This window comes from Procambarus clarkii, chromosome 25 (assembly GCF_040958095.1).
Source record: "Procambarus clarkii isolate CNS0578487 chromosome 25, FALCON_Pclarkii_2.0, whole genome shotgun sequence".
NCBI classification, from domain to species: domain Eukaryota; kingdom Metazoa; phylum Arthropoda; class Malacostraca; order Decapoda; family Cambaridae; genus Procambarus; species Procambarus clarkii.
In genome coordinates this window covers 11061242-11075628 of record NC_091174.1, presented here as the reverse complement: position 1 = coordinate 11075628, position 14387 = coordinate 11061242, and the positions used below count along the sequence as shown (strand labels likewise).

Below are 14387 nucleotides of genomic sequence, written 5' to 3'. Positions count from 1 at the left end.
TCCTCCTGTTTTGTGGGTCCTCCTGTTTTGCGGGGCCTCCTGTTTTGCGGGGCCTTCTGTTTTGTGGGGCCTTCTGTTTTGTGGGGCCTTCTGTTTTGTGGGGCCTTCTGTTTTGTGGGGCCTTCTGTTTTGTGGGGCCTTCTGTTTTGTGGGGCCTCCTGTTTTGTGGGTCCTGTTTTGTGGGGCCTCCTGTTTTGTGGGGCCTTCTGTTTTGTGGGGCCTCCTGTTTTGTGGGTCCTCCTGTTTTGTGGGTCCTCCTGTTTTGTGGGGCCTCCTGTTTTGTGGGGCCTCCTGTTTTGTGGGTCCTCCTGTTTTGTGGGTCCTCCTGTTTTGTGGGTCCTCCTGTTTTGTGGGTCCTCCTGTTTTGTGGGTCCTCCTGTTTTGTGGGGCCTCCTGTTTTGTGGGGCCTTCTGTTTTGTGGGGCCTTCTGTTTTGTGGGGCCTTCTGTTTTGCGGGGCCTTCTGTTTTGTGGGGCCTCCTGTTTTGTGGGTCCTCCTGTTTTGCGGGGCCTTCTGTTTTGTGGGGCCTTCTGTTTTGTGGGGCCTTCTGTTTTGTGGGGCCTCCTGTTTTGTGGGGCCTTCTGTTTTGTGGGGCCTCCTCTTTTGTGGGTCCTCCTGTTTTGCGGGGCCTTCTGTTTTGTGGGGCCTTCTGTTTTGTGGGGCCTTCTGTTTTGTGGGGCCTCCTGTTTTGTGGGGCCTCCTGTTTTGTGGGGCCTTCTGTTTTGTGGGGCCTCCTGTTTTGTGGGGCCTCCTGTTTTGTGGGGCCTTCTGTTTTGTGGGGCCTTCTGTTTTGTGGGGCCTCCTGTTTTGTGGGGCCTTCTGTTTTGTGGGGCCTCCTCTTTTGTGGGGCCTCCTCTTTTGTGGGGCCTCCTGTTTTGTGGGGCCAGATTACTTGATCATATAATAACACCATCCGCCTAATGGCTAGGCATTTTTAATTTAGAGTAACTAGCCTGAATGTAACTTAATAAATATAAATAGATAATGGCATTAAAATACAAAATTGTTTCCAATGACCATAATATTGTTGTATGATGTATAGAATACAACTGAAGCCCAGTTGTGTAAGCTTCCACTCAACCAGTGGGCCTGACGGCTGAGTGGACAGCGATCGGGATTCGTAGTTCTAAGGTACTGGGTTCGATCCCCGGTGCAAGCGGAAACAAATGAGCAGAGTTTCACCCTCATGCCCCAGTTCACCTAGCAGTAAATAGGTACGTGGGAGTTATAGACAGCTGCTACGGGCTGCTTCCTGGGGGGTGTGTAACAAAAAGGAGGCCTGGTCGAGGATCGGGCCGCGGGGACGCTAAGCCCCGTAATCATCTCAAGATAACCTGAAGATGATAACCACTTCTTGGCCCCCCACCCTCTTCTGGCTTCCAGGCTAACTAAACAAGCCACAATCTTCATATGCAAAGCTTTTACATTTTCTTATAAAACATTGGGAATTAAGAATTAGCGCTGGAGTCTTCATGGGGGGACAGGACCCCCCTCCTCCCCTCCCCCCCACAATTTGTTTATTTGTATCTTGTACTTCTTGTTTTATTTGTATCTTGTACTTCAAAGGTACAACCTTTGTGGTGGGGATTCGAAGCCTCGCTGGGGACAGGGTTGTGAGTGGCTAGTGGATAGCAGATAAGCTAAGAGTGGATATCCACCTGACCAGTGGATAGCAGACAAAAGAGTGGATATCCACCTGCCCAGTGGATAGCAGACAAAAGAGTGGATATCCACCTGCCCAGTGGATAGCAGACAAAAGAGTGGATATCCACCTGCCCAGTGGATAGCAGACAAAAGAGTGGATATCCACCTGCCCAGTGGATAGCAGACAAAAGAGTGGATATCCACCTGCCCAGTGGATAGCAGACAAAAGAGTGGATATCCACCTGCCCAGTGGATAGCAGACAAAAGAGTGGATATCCACCTGCCCAGTGGATAGCAGACAAAAGAGTGGATATCCACCTGCCCAGTGGATAGCAGACAAAAGAGTGGATATCCACCTGCCCAGTGGATAGCAGACAAAAGAGTGGATATCCACCTGCCCAGTGGATAGCAGACAAAAGAGTGGATATCCACCTGCCCAGTGGATAGCAGACAAAAGAGTGGATATCCACCTGCCCAGTGGATAGCAGACTAAACTAAGAGTGGACATCCACCTGACCAATGGATAGGAGATAGACTAATTGTGTCCCATCCTTTACTGGTCATGCCTTGAGGTGCTGTTGAGAACAGTGCTATCCTCCACCCCCTCCCCCCCCCCCTCCGGTTTTGAGTATCAGTAGTGTGAAAGTCGTGACCAGAATATTGATTCAATACTCATATGAGCTAGTGACCTGAGGGCCAGATTCACGAAGCAGTTACGCAAGTACTTACGAACGTGTACATCTTTCCTCAATCTTTGACGGCTTTGGTTACATTTTTTAAACAGTTCACAAGCATGAAAACTTGTCAATCAACTGTTGTTATTGTTATAAACAGCCTCCTGGTGCTTCGGAGCTCATTACCTGTTTAATAATTGTAAACAAAGCCGCCAAAGATTGAGAAAAGATGTACAGGTTCGTAAGTGCTTGCGTAACTACTTCGTGAATCTTGCCCCCCCCCCCGTTTTATGTTGCAATTGCTATCATCAATCTGTTGACCAAAGTTGATTTTATTTTTTATTTTTTTTTTACAATGTTTATTCTTTTGTAGCTTTTATTTATTTGTAAAAAAGGTGTAGTGTTGGGTCGGGGAAATTGGCTCGACGTGAACTGTTGCCAGGTGTAGGTACACATGTGGCAACCTGGTCTGCCAGGTGTATACATGTGGCAACCTGGTCTGCCAGGTGTACACATGTGGCAACCTGGTCTGGCAGGTGTACACATGTGGCAACCTGGTCTGCCAGGTGTACACATGTGGCAACCTGGTCTGCCAGGTGTATACGTGTGGCAACCTGGTCTGCCAGGTGTACACGTGTGGCAACCTGGTCTGGCAGGTGTACACATGTGGCAACCTGGTCTGGCAGGTGTACACATGTGGCAACCTGGTCTGCCAGGTGTACACATGTGGCAACCTGGTCTGCCAGGTGTACACGTGTGGCAACCTGGTCTGGCAGGTGTACACATGTGGCAACCTGGTCTGCCAGGTGTACACGTGTGGCAACCTGGTCTGCCAGGTGTACACATGTGGCAACCTGGTCTGCCAGGTGTATACATGTGACAACCTGGTCTGACAGGTGTACACATGTGGCAACCTGGTCTGCCAGGTGTATATATGTGGCACTCAGTGAATGGGATCTGCTCCCTCTGAGTGACGCAGCTCTCATAAATATTAACTCTAGTGGTCGGGACAGGAAGCCTGTAGTTATAGAGCTCCCCCCCCCCACCCCCCACCCCCACTAGGCACCTTCCCTATGATGCAACCCAGCAGTTGTTGCCCAGCTCGAAGGGTGATTATTTACTGCTAGGTAGACAGAGGCATCAAGGTGAACAGAAACGTGCCCAACCATCTCCGTTGTGGCCGTGGATGGCACCCCTCCACAGGATTCTTGATTGCGAGTCGAGGACGTAGACCACTGTGCTACAGAACCCGCTTTAGTCACTCACAAGGAGTAACCGAACACTCTTTCCCCCCCCCCCCCCTTCTCTCTCTCTCTCTCTCTCTCTCTCTCTCTCTCTCTCTCTCTCTCTCTCTCTCTCTCTCTCTCTCTCTCTCTCTCTCTCTCTCTCTCTCTCTCTCTCTCTCCTCTCTCTCCTCTCTCTCCTCTCTCTCTCCTCTCTCTCCTCTCTCTCTCCTCTCTCTCCTCTCTCTCTCCTCTCTCTCCTCTCTCTCTCCTCTCTACACTCTCTCTCTCTCTCTCTCTCTCTCTCTCTCTCTCTCTCTCTCTCTCTCTCTCTCTCTCTCTCTCTCTCTCTCTCTCTCTCTCTCTCCTCTCTCTCTCTCCTCTCTACACTCTCTCTCCTCTCTCCTCTCTCTCCTCTCTCTCTCCTCTCTACACTCTCTCTCTCTCTCTCTCTCTCTCTCTCTCTCTCTCTCTCTCTCTCTCTCTCTCTCTCTCTCTCTCTCTCTCTCTCTCTGCGGTTCCTATTAGTCTTTGCAATGCTAAAATAATTTTAAACTAATTTTTAATATATTTTTGTTCTATATTTAGCGCGTGATTCAGTGGCTCTTGGCTTCTGAAGTTTGAAGTTTCATATTTTCTTTCATCAAAATTTTGGCCAAGATTTAAAATTTCATGAGATTCAAGTTTTGAGGGAGATACCAGAGGCAGCGTGGGTGTGTGTCTTGAGTGCCAGGTGTGTGCCTTGAGTGCCAGGTGTGTGCCTTGAGTGCCAGGTGTGTGCCTTGAGTGCCAGGTGTGTGCCTTGAGTGCCAGGTGTTTGTCTTGAGTGCCAGGTGTGTGCCTTGAGTGCCAGGTGTGTGCCTTGAGTGCCAGGTGTGTGCCTTGAGTGCCAGGTGTTTGTCTTGAGTGCCAGGTGTGTGCCTTGAGTGCCAGGTGTGTGCCTTGAGTGCCAGGTGTGTGTCTTGAGTGCCAGGTGTGTGTCTTGAGTGCCAGGTGTGTGTCTTGAGTGCCAGGTGTGTGTCTTGAGTGCCAGGTGTGTCTTGAGTGCCAGGTGTGTGTCTTGAGTGCCAGGTGTGTCTTGAGCGCCAGAGGCAGCCTTGAGTGCCACGTGTGTGCCTTGAGTGCCAGGTGTGTCTTGAGTACCAGAGGCGGCCTTGAGTGCCAGGTGTGCCTTGAGTGTCAGAGGCGGTCTTGAGTGCCAGAGACGGCCTTGAGTGCCAGAGACGGCCTTGAGTGCCAGAGACCGCCTTGAGTGCCAGAGACAGCCTTGAGTGCCAGAAACCGTCTTGAGTGCCAGAGGCGGCCTTGAGTGCCAGAGGCGGCCTTGAGTGCCAGAGACGGTCTTGAGTGCCAGAGACGGTCTTGAGTGCCATAGACGGCCTTGAGTGCCAGAGGCGGCCTTGAGTGCCACAGGCGGCCTTGAGTGCCACAGGCGGCCTTGAGTGCCAGAAACGGCCTTGAGTGCCACATACGGCCTTGAGTGCCAGAGACGGCCTTGAGTGCCACAGACGGCCTTGAGTGCCACAGACGGCCTTGAGTGCCACAGACGACCTTGAGTGCCAGAGACAGAAGCTAATATAAATATTATTATTTACCATAACGTGGGTGTCTCTCCCCGCCCACAGTGGCCCATGGGGTGGACCATGGGGTGGCCCAAAAGGTGGCCCATGGGGGTGGCCCAAAAGGTGGCCCATGGAGGTGGCCCAAAAGGTGGCCCATGGGGGTGGCCCATGGGGTGGCCCATGGGCTGGACCATGGGGGTGGGCCATGCGGGTGGCCCATGGGTTGGACCATAGGGTGGACCACCAGCTTCTTGAAGAAAGCTTGCGAGCGAAATGTCAAGCTTAAATATATTTATAGGATGGAGGGTGAGGGTAGGCTGCCTTTCCTGGGCTGTAACAGTCTGGAGAGAGGCACGTAGGCTTCCACACTCCAATATATATATATATATATATATATATATATATATATATATATATATATATATATATATATATATATCAAGGGAACTAGCATAGAAAAGTGACCTAGATGATGGCAGTGTAGTGTCCTGACAGGCTAACTGTTGTTGAAGGCCTAGACGTCAGCTGGGCTCTTGCCTAGTTGAGTCGTTAGCAGATTGACGAGAAACTCGTTAGTTAGAGGAAAGGATTCGTCAACAAAGGAGACTTTGTTAGGGCATGAATAGAAAGGTGACCTGTTATGTTACCACTGAGGCAGAGTTCAGGACCACCAAACCTCGCCCACCTGTAGAATTCTTACTCCAAAAACATCTTTTCAAAAACAAAAGTCTTATGAGACATGACACTTAAGTTTTTTGGTCATGATAGTGTTAATTTCCGATTACTTGTGCTTCCAAAAGGCTTACAAAAGGCTTTCACTTGTGCTTCAATCACAGATTGGAAAAGCATTTGATTTACAAATATGATTGGATCTGCTTTAATACAAATTACAGAGCCATGTAACATGCATATTAGTAGTGGTTTATACACTTTAATTGGTTTATTCAAAAACGAACTTAATGGAGGATTACTAGACAACTAATCCAATAGGGTCATTACTGTTAGAGGTGCCTCGTATGGGCCAATTGGTCTTCTGTAGTTATATATATATATATATACTACTGTAGTATGTATATACATATACAGAGAAAATGTATATTTTCTCTGTATTGTAATTCACACGAAGGTGTGAATTACACGAAAGTGCTTAAATAATTTCTTGTTTTGTTTTCATTCGTAGTGTCACACACACACACACACACACACACACACACACACACACACACACACACACACACACACACACACACACACACACACACACACACAGGGAAAAGGGAAATGGCTACTGGAGTTTAACACCAGTAAATGTAAAGTTATGTAAATGGGATCAGGTGACAGGAGACCAAAGGGACAGTACACAATGAAGGGGAACAGCCTACCTGTAACGATTCGAGAAAGAGACCTGGGAGTGGATGTGACACCTAATCTAACTCCTGAGGCACATATAAATAGGATAACGACAGCAGCGTACTCTACACTGGCGAAAATTAGAACTTCATTCAGAAACCTAAATGAGGAGGCTTTTAGGGCGCTTTACACTGCCTACGTGAGACCCGTCTTAGAGTATGCCGCGCCATCATGGAGCCCCCACCTGAAGAAACACATAAAGAAACTGGAGAAGGTTCAGAGGTTTGCGACGAGGCTTGTCCCAGAGTTACGAGGGATGGGATATGAAGAGCGGCTGAAGGAACTGAACCTTACGACACTAGAGAAAAGGGAGAGAGGAGATATGATAGGGACATATAAAATACTCAGGGGAATTGACAAAGTGGAAATAGATGAAATGTTCACACGTACTAATAACAGAACGAGGGGACATGGGTGGAAACTGGAAACTCAGATGAGTCACAGAGATGTTAGGAAGTTTTCTTTTAGCGTGAGAGTAGTGGAAAAATGGAATGCACTTGGGGAACAGGTTGTGGAAGCAAATACTATTCATACTTTTAAAACTAGGTATGATAGGGAAATGGGACAGGAGTCATTGCTGTAAACAACCGATAGCTAGAAAGGCGGGATCCAAGAGTCAATGCTCGATCCTGCAAGCACAAATAGGTGAGTACAAATAGGTGAGTACACACACACGTGCTTCGGTTTCGCTTCGGCTTTTCCCACATAGAAAAAAACACGGAAAATTCGTAACATTTTCGTGTTTCAACACGTCAGGGCACGATTGATAATGTGTATTGAAACACTCAAACATTCGGAATCTTCGTTTCATTCGTTTAAAAACATATTTTTATTAAGAAACGTGATGGTGTGGATGATAGGAATCGGTTTTGAATTTCAAATTAATTAACGGTATTACCGGCCGTTGGTGAACACTTGCCAGGTGAAGGATGCCTCGCGCAAGGACCGTAAGCTGATTGGATGAGACAGTTGCTGCCTGACGCTAATTGGATGAAGGCTTGGGGGCACGGTCGGGGGGCTCCGTTGCTCTTCTGCGCGCCTTTGCATCACCTCTTGTAACGGTCAGCGTGATTTGACGTGTTATAAAGAGGTTGAGGTTAAAACTCAAGCGAAGGGTGACCCTCCGGGGACTGGCACTGTTGCCGCTGCGGCTGTTGGTACCGTTGCTGCAGCTGTTGGCGCCGTTGTTGCTGTTGGTGGTGCCGTAGCTCCTGCTGGCACCGTTGGCACCGTTGCTGCTGTTCTGGAATTAGTGCCGCCTCACTCCACAGTACTTCATATTTTCAGAACAAGTCGCCGTTGTTCTTGTACCACAATACCAACATATGTTGTCCCATGTGTCGAGCCAACGGTCTCTCAAGTAGTGATGATATTAGGGGGGATAGAATAAATTCAAAAATAATTATCAAGGGAAAGCGCCAAGCCATTACGACTATATAGCACTTGGAAGGGGTCAGGATGAGCATTTGGGATGGGACGGGGGGAAAGGAATGGTGCCCCAACCACTTGGACGGTCGGGGATTGAACGCCGACCTGCAGGAAGCGAGACCGTCGCTCCACCGTCCAGTTCAAGTGGTTGGAAAAGGGGGGGGGGGGGGGGGATTAATATCGGCTCTAATAGCAGATTAATAGTTTGGCTATATAGTTAGTAAAGCTTCAAAATGCTTTGTGTAAAATAGAATTTACAGACTTCTGGGGAAATTTGACTGTATTTTTTCAGGGTAAATTCGCTTTTCTTTGTAAACAAATGTGTTAAGCTTTACTTGCATTGAAGTTATAAGTGTGTATAGTGTGAGGGGGGGAGGGAGTTACTGCCTCTCTTGGGGGGGGGGGAGGGAGTTACTGCCTGTCTTGGGGGGGGGGAGTTACTGCCTCTCTTGGGGGGGGAGGGAGTTACTGCCTCTCTTGGGGGGGGGGGAGTTACTGCCTCTCTTGGGGGGGGGGAGTTACTGCCTCTCTTGGGGGGGGGGAGTTACTGCCTGTCTTGGGGGGGGGAGTTACTGCCTCTCTTGGGGGGGGGGGAGTTACTGCCTGTCTTGGGCAGGGGGGAGTTACTGCCTCTCTTGGGGGGGGGGAGTTACTGCCTGTCTTGGGGGGGGGGAGTTACTGCCTGTCTTGGGGGGGGGGGGAGTTACTGCCTGTCAGAGAGGTACTATTTGTGGGGTACTAATCCTATTGACGCTCTCGCTAGTCTGGTTGCGATAGATTTCCATACTGTTTTAACCTTGTGAAGGCCGGTGAGGCAATTATGTCAGTGACGATTGGGCTAGGTGAGAAGGAGGTAGGTGGAGGAGGAAATAAGGGAGAGAGAGAGACAGATAGGAAGATTGCTTAATACTCTCCGCCCACCAAAGAGGAACACAATAACATACAAGGAACAGTTATACCAAGAATCGCGCAATGAAACCAGTACGGAACACGTATGAACCGAAGCCCGCGCTCAGGACGTCATTTACAAAGGCCCAATAAAACGGGTCCAGGTGCATTAGATGTGAAGAACGAGAGTGTTGACAAGCGAGAGGGATCAATTACTCGAACGCGCGCCCACTCTTTTGCATTCAACTGCCAGAGGGAATGACACTTATATGAACCCCGGATCCAATGTCTGTGTACCGTGTGAACCTTCAGGTGTAAATATCTGAGCTAGGAGTCCTTAGGTACTTAGATATAAGCTCCACTCAAGGAATTATGTCTGCTTAAGAAAGAAGTAGATGATGTGTGAGGGATTTTAATCAACTCTTAGAAAGTCCCTTTTATGACTATCGTCTACTGTCTTAATTGGTGTTTTGTGCCATGGAATTTTTTCTCGTTAGTCATTTGTTAGTACCCTGAGGTGCCCCATAGTGTGTTAGTACCCTGAGGTGCCCCATAGTGTGTTAGTACCCTGAGGTGCCCCATAGTGTGTTAGTACCCTGAGGTGCCCCATAGTGTGTTAGTACCCTGAGGTGCCCCATAGTGTGTTAGTACCCTGAGGTGCCCCATAGTGTGTTAGTACCCTGAGGTGCCCCATAGTGTGTTAGTACCCTGAGGTGCCCCATAGTGTGTTAGTACCCTGAGGTGCCCCATAGTGTGTTAGTACCCTGAGGTATTTGCTTGCCGCTGTACCTAATATTACAAAAGTCACATTACAGTCGCTTGTGTAACTTTCTCAGATTTACATTTTTCTCTCAGATTTACATTCTTCTCTCAGATTTACATTCTTCTCTCAGATTTACATTCTTCTCTCAGATTTACATTCTTCTCTCAGATTTACATTCTTCTCTCAGATGTACATTCTTCTCTCAGATTTACATTCTTCATATTCTCTCTTTTTCTGCGATTTTCTAGAGACATTTGACTTCATGATTTTTGCTGCTGAACAGAACACACACACACACACACACACACACACACACACACACACACACACACACACACACACACGTACGTACGTACGTCGTGGGAAAAAGAAAGGTAAATGACAAAATTTCAAAGTTTTGATCTTGGTCGTGTATTTTAATCTAGTCAAGATTGAAGATGGGTTGTGGAGCCTCCTTGAGTCCCGGTACTTGCTCTCCTCCCTGGACCCTCTTTAATTAGACCCTCAAGTGGCACCAATCACTACCATTGGTCTGTCTGTCGTAGCGCATGGTTGGGTGGAATTCAGTCCCCGGTTATGGTGTGTGTATACCTACAGGTGGTGTAACCAAACACCCTACAGGTGGTGTAACCAAACATTCTACAGGTGGTGTAACCAAACACCCTACAGGTGGTGTAACCAAACACCCTACAGGTGGTGTAACCAAACACCCTACAGGTGGTGTAACCAAACATTCTACAGGTGGTGTAACCAAACACCCTACAGGTGGTGTAACCAAACATTCTACAGGTGGTGTAACCAAACACCCTACAGGTGGTGTAACCAAACACCCTACAGGTGGTGTAACCAAACATTCTACAGGTGGTGTAACCAAACAGTCTACAGGTGGTGTAACCAAACATTCTACAGGTGGTGTAACCAAACATTCTACAGGTGGTGTAACCAAACACACTACAGGTGGTGTAACCAAACACACTACAGGTGGTGTAACCAAACACCCTACAGGTGGTGTAACCAAACACCCTACAGGTGGTGTAACCAAACATTCTACAGGTGGTGTAACCAACCAGTCTACAGGTGGTGTAACCAAACACCCTACAGGTGGTGTAACCAAACACCCTACAGGTGGTGTAACCAAACACTACAGGCGGTGTAGCCAAACACCCTACAGGCGGTGTAACCAAACACTACAGGCGGTGTAACCAAACACCCTACAGGCGGTGTAACCAAACACACTACAGGCGGTGTAACCAAACACCCTACAGGCGGTGTAACCAAACACACTACAGGCGGTGTAACCAAACACCCTACAGGCGGTGTAACCAAACACACTACAGGCGGTGTAACCAAACACACTACAGGTGGTGTAACCAACTATGCTAACCCCCATAAAATGGGGTTTAGCATGGAATGGGAGTCAACCATTAACATGGAATTGGCTTAGCATGGAGCATGGAATGCGGGATAGGCAGATGGGAGCAATCCTTAGCGTCCCCTTACGATCAACTATCCTCTTCAATATTTGCTTGCTCATTAAAATTGGCTCGAGGGCGGCCGGATGATACTTAACGTTCCAGTAAAAATACCAAGAAAAATATAATTGCTTGAGTTTCCCCGGATTAGTCAGCGTTTCCTGGTTCCCGTTCTCTCTGTTTGTTATTCCGTAATAAATGCAACGCTTTTGCCAAACTTACGAAGCCCTAAGCAGTCCACTTGACCTGTTGGGGTCTATGCATAGAAAACCGTCTGTATATCAGTGATTTAATGTTTACTGTTACGTCACATTTCTAACGGATTGGTTAGGCTTGTAACGTTAATGGCTATTGGTAATGGCGAATTGTTTGTTGTAGTCTCCTGTTGGGGAAGGGGGGGGGGGGGCGCTGTGAAAGTGATATCAACAGGCTTTATTGCAATGTTATCGGCTTTCTTGCCATGTTCTCCGCCACTTCCTTCTCTGCACAAGCCGTAGTTGGGTGCTTCGAAGGTGCAGTAGGTGCTGTGTGTAGTAGTGTGTATTAATGCCATGTAGACCTCAACCCGTCCTCTCCAGCGCACCTTGGTTCGACCTAGACACCCGCTTGGCCCTCCTTCGACACCCGCTTGGCACGCGTTCGACACCCGCTTGGTCCTCGTTCGACACCCGCTTGGCCCTCTTTCGACCCCCGCTTGGCCCTCTTTCGACCCCCGCTTGGCCCTCGTTCGACACCCGCTTGGCCCTCGTTCGACACCCGCTTGGTCGTCGTTCGACACCCGCTTGGCCCTCGTTCGACACCCGCTTGGCCCTCGTTCGACACCCGCTTGGCCCTCGTTCGATCCCCGCTTGGCCCTCGTTCGACACCCGCTTGGCCCTCGTTCGACACCCGCTTGGTCCTCGTTCGACACCCGCTTGGCTCTCGTTCGACCCCCGCTTGGCCCTCGTTCGACACCCGCTTGGCCCTCGTTCGACACCCGCTTGGTCCTCGTTCGACACCCGCTTGGCCCTCGTTCGACACCCGCTTGGCCCTCTTTCGACACCCGCTTGGCCCTCGTTCGACACCCGCTTGGCCCTCGTTCGACACCCGCTTGGCCCTCGTTCGACAGCCGCTTGGCCCTCGTTCGACAGCCGCTTGGCCCTTTTTCGACCCCCGCTTGGCCCTCGTTCGACACCCGCTTGGTCCTCGTTCGACACCCGCTTGGCCCTCGTTCGACCCCCGCTTGGCCCTCGTTCGACACCCGCTTGGCCCTCGTTCGACACCCGCTTGGTCCTCGTTCGACACCCGTTTGGTCCTCGTTCGACACCCGCTTGGTCCTCGTTCGACACCCGCTTGGCCCTCTTTCGACCCCCATTTCCATCATAAATACAACTTTTTATATAACTGAATGACAGGTTCTCAAATATTAAATTATTCCTCTCCAATTGGCTGCTCTTAACGTTTTGGGTGTCCACCACGAGGGGGAGTGCCAGAGGTGCCGTCTTGTAATGGGTCGTGGCACTGGGGAAGACGGGGGGCATCATGGCACTCACGAACAGTCATCTTGATCAGCAACACTGAACGAGGAAAGTGCAACATATGACTGAATGGCGTGGGAAGCTTGGTAGACCTAATATCAGGATGGAGATGGAAGGGGAGAGGAGATGGGAGGGAGGAGAGGGGATGGGAGAGGTAGGGAGGGAGGGAGCGAGAGAGAGAGCTGCCATCCTCCGGGCTCCAGGTGAGGCAGCACATCTCAGGTGCCATCCCAACCCAGTTGCCATCTTGTCTCATCTTTCCCTCCCTGTCTTAACACCTTTCCCGTCTGTGGCCGAATACATGGCGATTCCGTGTCGCTTCCATAGTGTGTTTGGTGGCGATGCGGGTCGTGTTTGCGCGCGTGTGTGTGTGTGTGTGTGGATATTTTGACGATGGTGTGTGTGTGTGTGCGTGTGTGTGCGAGCGTGCGCGAGGTACGGGCCGCGGGAGAGGAATGCAAGTGGCAGTGGTTCATTCAGTTGAGTCGCGGGGTAGCTGCAGGGTGGTGGTGGCGGCGTGGCCAGACTGTGTGTGTGCCCTTAGGTCCGTGCAGCGCACGACTGCGTGCGTGCGTGTGAGTGTGTGTGTGCGTGAGAGTGTGTGTGTGTGAGAGTGGCCCAAGAGGTCCACTAGTAAGTGTAGGGGGTGTGGTGGTGGTTTTGGTGGTGGTGCTGGTACGTGATCGGGTTTAGTTGTGGTGGTGGCTAGTAGTGGTGGTAGTGGTGGCAGCTGGTGGTGGTTAGTGGTTGGTAGTAGCCGTCTCCGACTTAGCGGGGAAGTGCTGCTGCTGCTACTGCTGCTTCTGCTGCTGCCGCTGCTGCCGCCGCCGCCGCTGCCGATGCTGCTGCTGTTAACGTATCCCTTGGCCGGCACCCGCCCTCAACGGCCTTACCACGGCTTGTATCATCTCTACAGTGCCAAGTGCCGAGGGGCCAGACCACTGCCACAGTCATGGGATGACCCCAAACATGACTACTTCACACAGCTTCGTAAGTACCTAATGCCTCTCACGCCTCCAAGCATCACCCTATGGTGGCAGTATCTCACGTTCTCAACCAATGATGCAGATAAAAATCTAATACATATATCTATCTGAATTTGTGATATATGGGAATATATTGAGCTGCTTCTTCGAGGAGAGAAATGACCACTGAAGGTGCTATAGTCAGCTATAGTCAGCTATCAGCTTAGTGTTTAGCAATACCGGTGATCTATATATGTGTGTGTGTGTGTGTGTGTATGTGTGGATTCTGCATACACAAGTGTGTGTGTGTGTGTGTGTGTGTGTGTGTGTGTGTGTGTGTGTGTGTGTGTGTGTGTGTGTGTGTTGGTATATCCAGCATGCACAATACTGAGTGCCCAACCGCCTCTGCGGGACAAAACTTCCTGCCTGTAGGAAAAAAAAAATTTGTAGGCAAAATATCGCCTCAATATTTTTGTTGGCAAAATATGACAAAACGTTTTCCTGTGTTTTATCAATTTAAGCCATTCAAATTTCTGATGATATTTTTTTTAGTAAATTATGGAGCTTTAAGAATGATTATATTTGATGTTAATATTTGCTAGTTTGTTAAAATGTCAGAGGTAAAATATTTTGTGATCAATTTTTTTGCAATTTTTGCAAAAACATTTTTTTAAATGTTTTTATTTATTTTTTTGTAACATTGGTATCAATGGTGGTATGTTTTGAGTGATTGCATAATGAATTTTTATAGAAATTTTAGATCATATTTGTGTGTGTGTGTGTGTGTGTGTGTGTGTGTGTGTGTGTGTGTGTGTGTGTGTGTGTGTGTGTGTGTGTGTGTG

General features: G+C 49.1%; 1 protein-coding gene across 15 annotated transcripts in view; it reads left to right on the top strand.

Moving 5' to 3' along the window:
• The window catches only part of rdgA (retinal degeneration A), a 699236-nt gene that overhangs the window by 433044 nt on the left and 251805 nt on the right, over positions 1-14387 (top strand). Inside the window, exons 1-2 of one of the 15 annotated variants that reach the window (XM_069331303.1) lie at positions 13080-13124; positions 13497-13570. The exons of 12 other annotated variants lie outside the window; for them this stretch is intronic. The gene's annotated coding sequence lies outside the window, so the exon portion shown is untranslated. Of the gene's footprint in view, positions 1-13065; positions 13571-14387 lie in introns of those variants that run through there. 2 more of the 15 variants (XM_069331302.1, XM_069331305.1) reach the window with 2 other exon arrangements.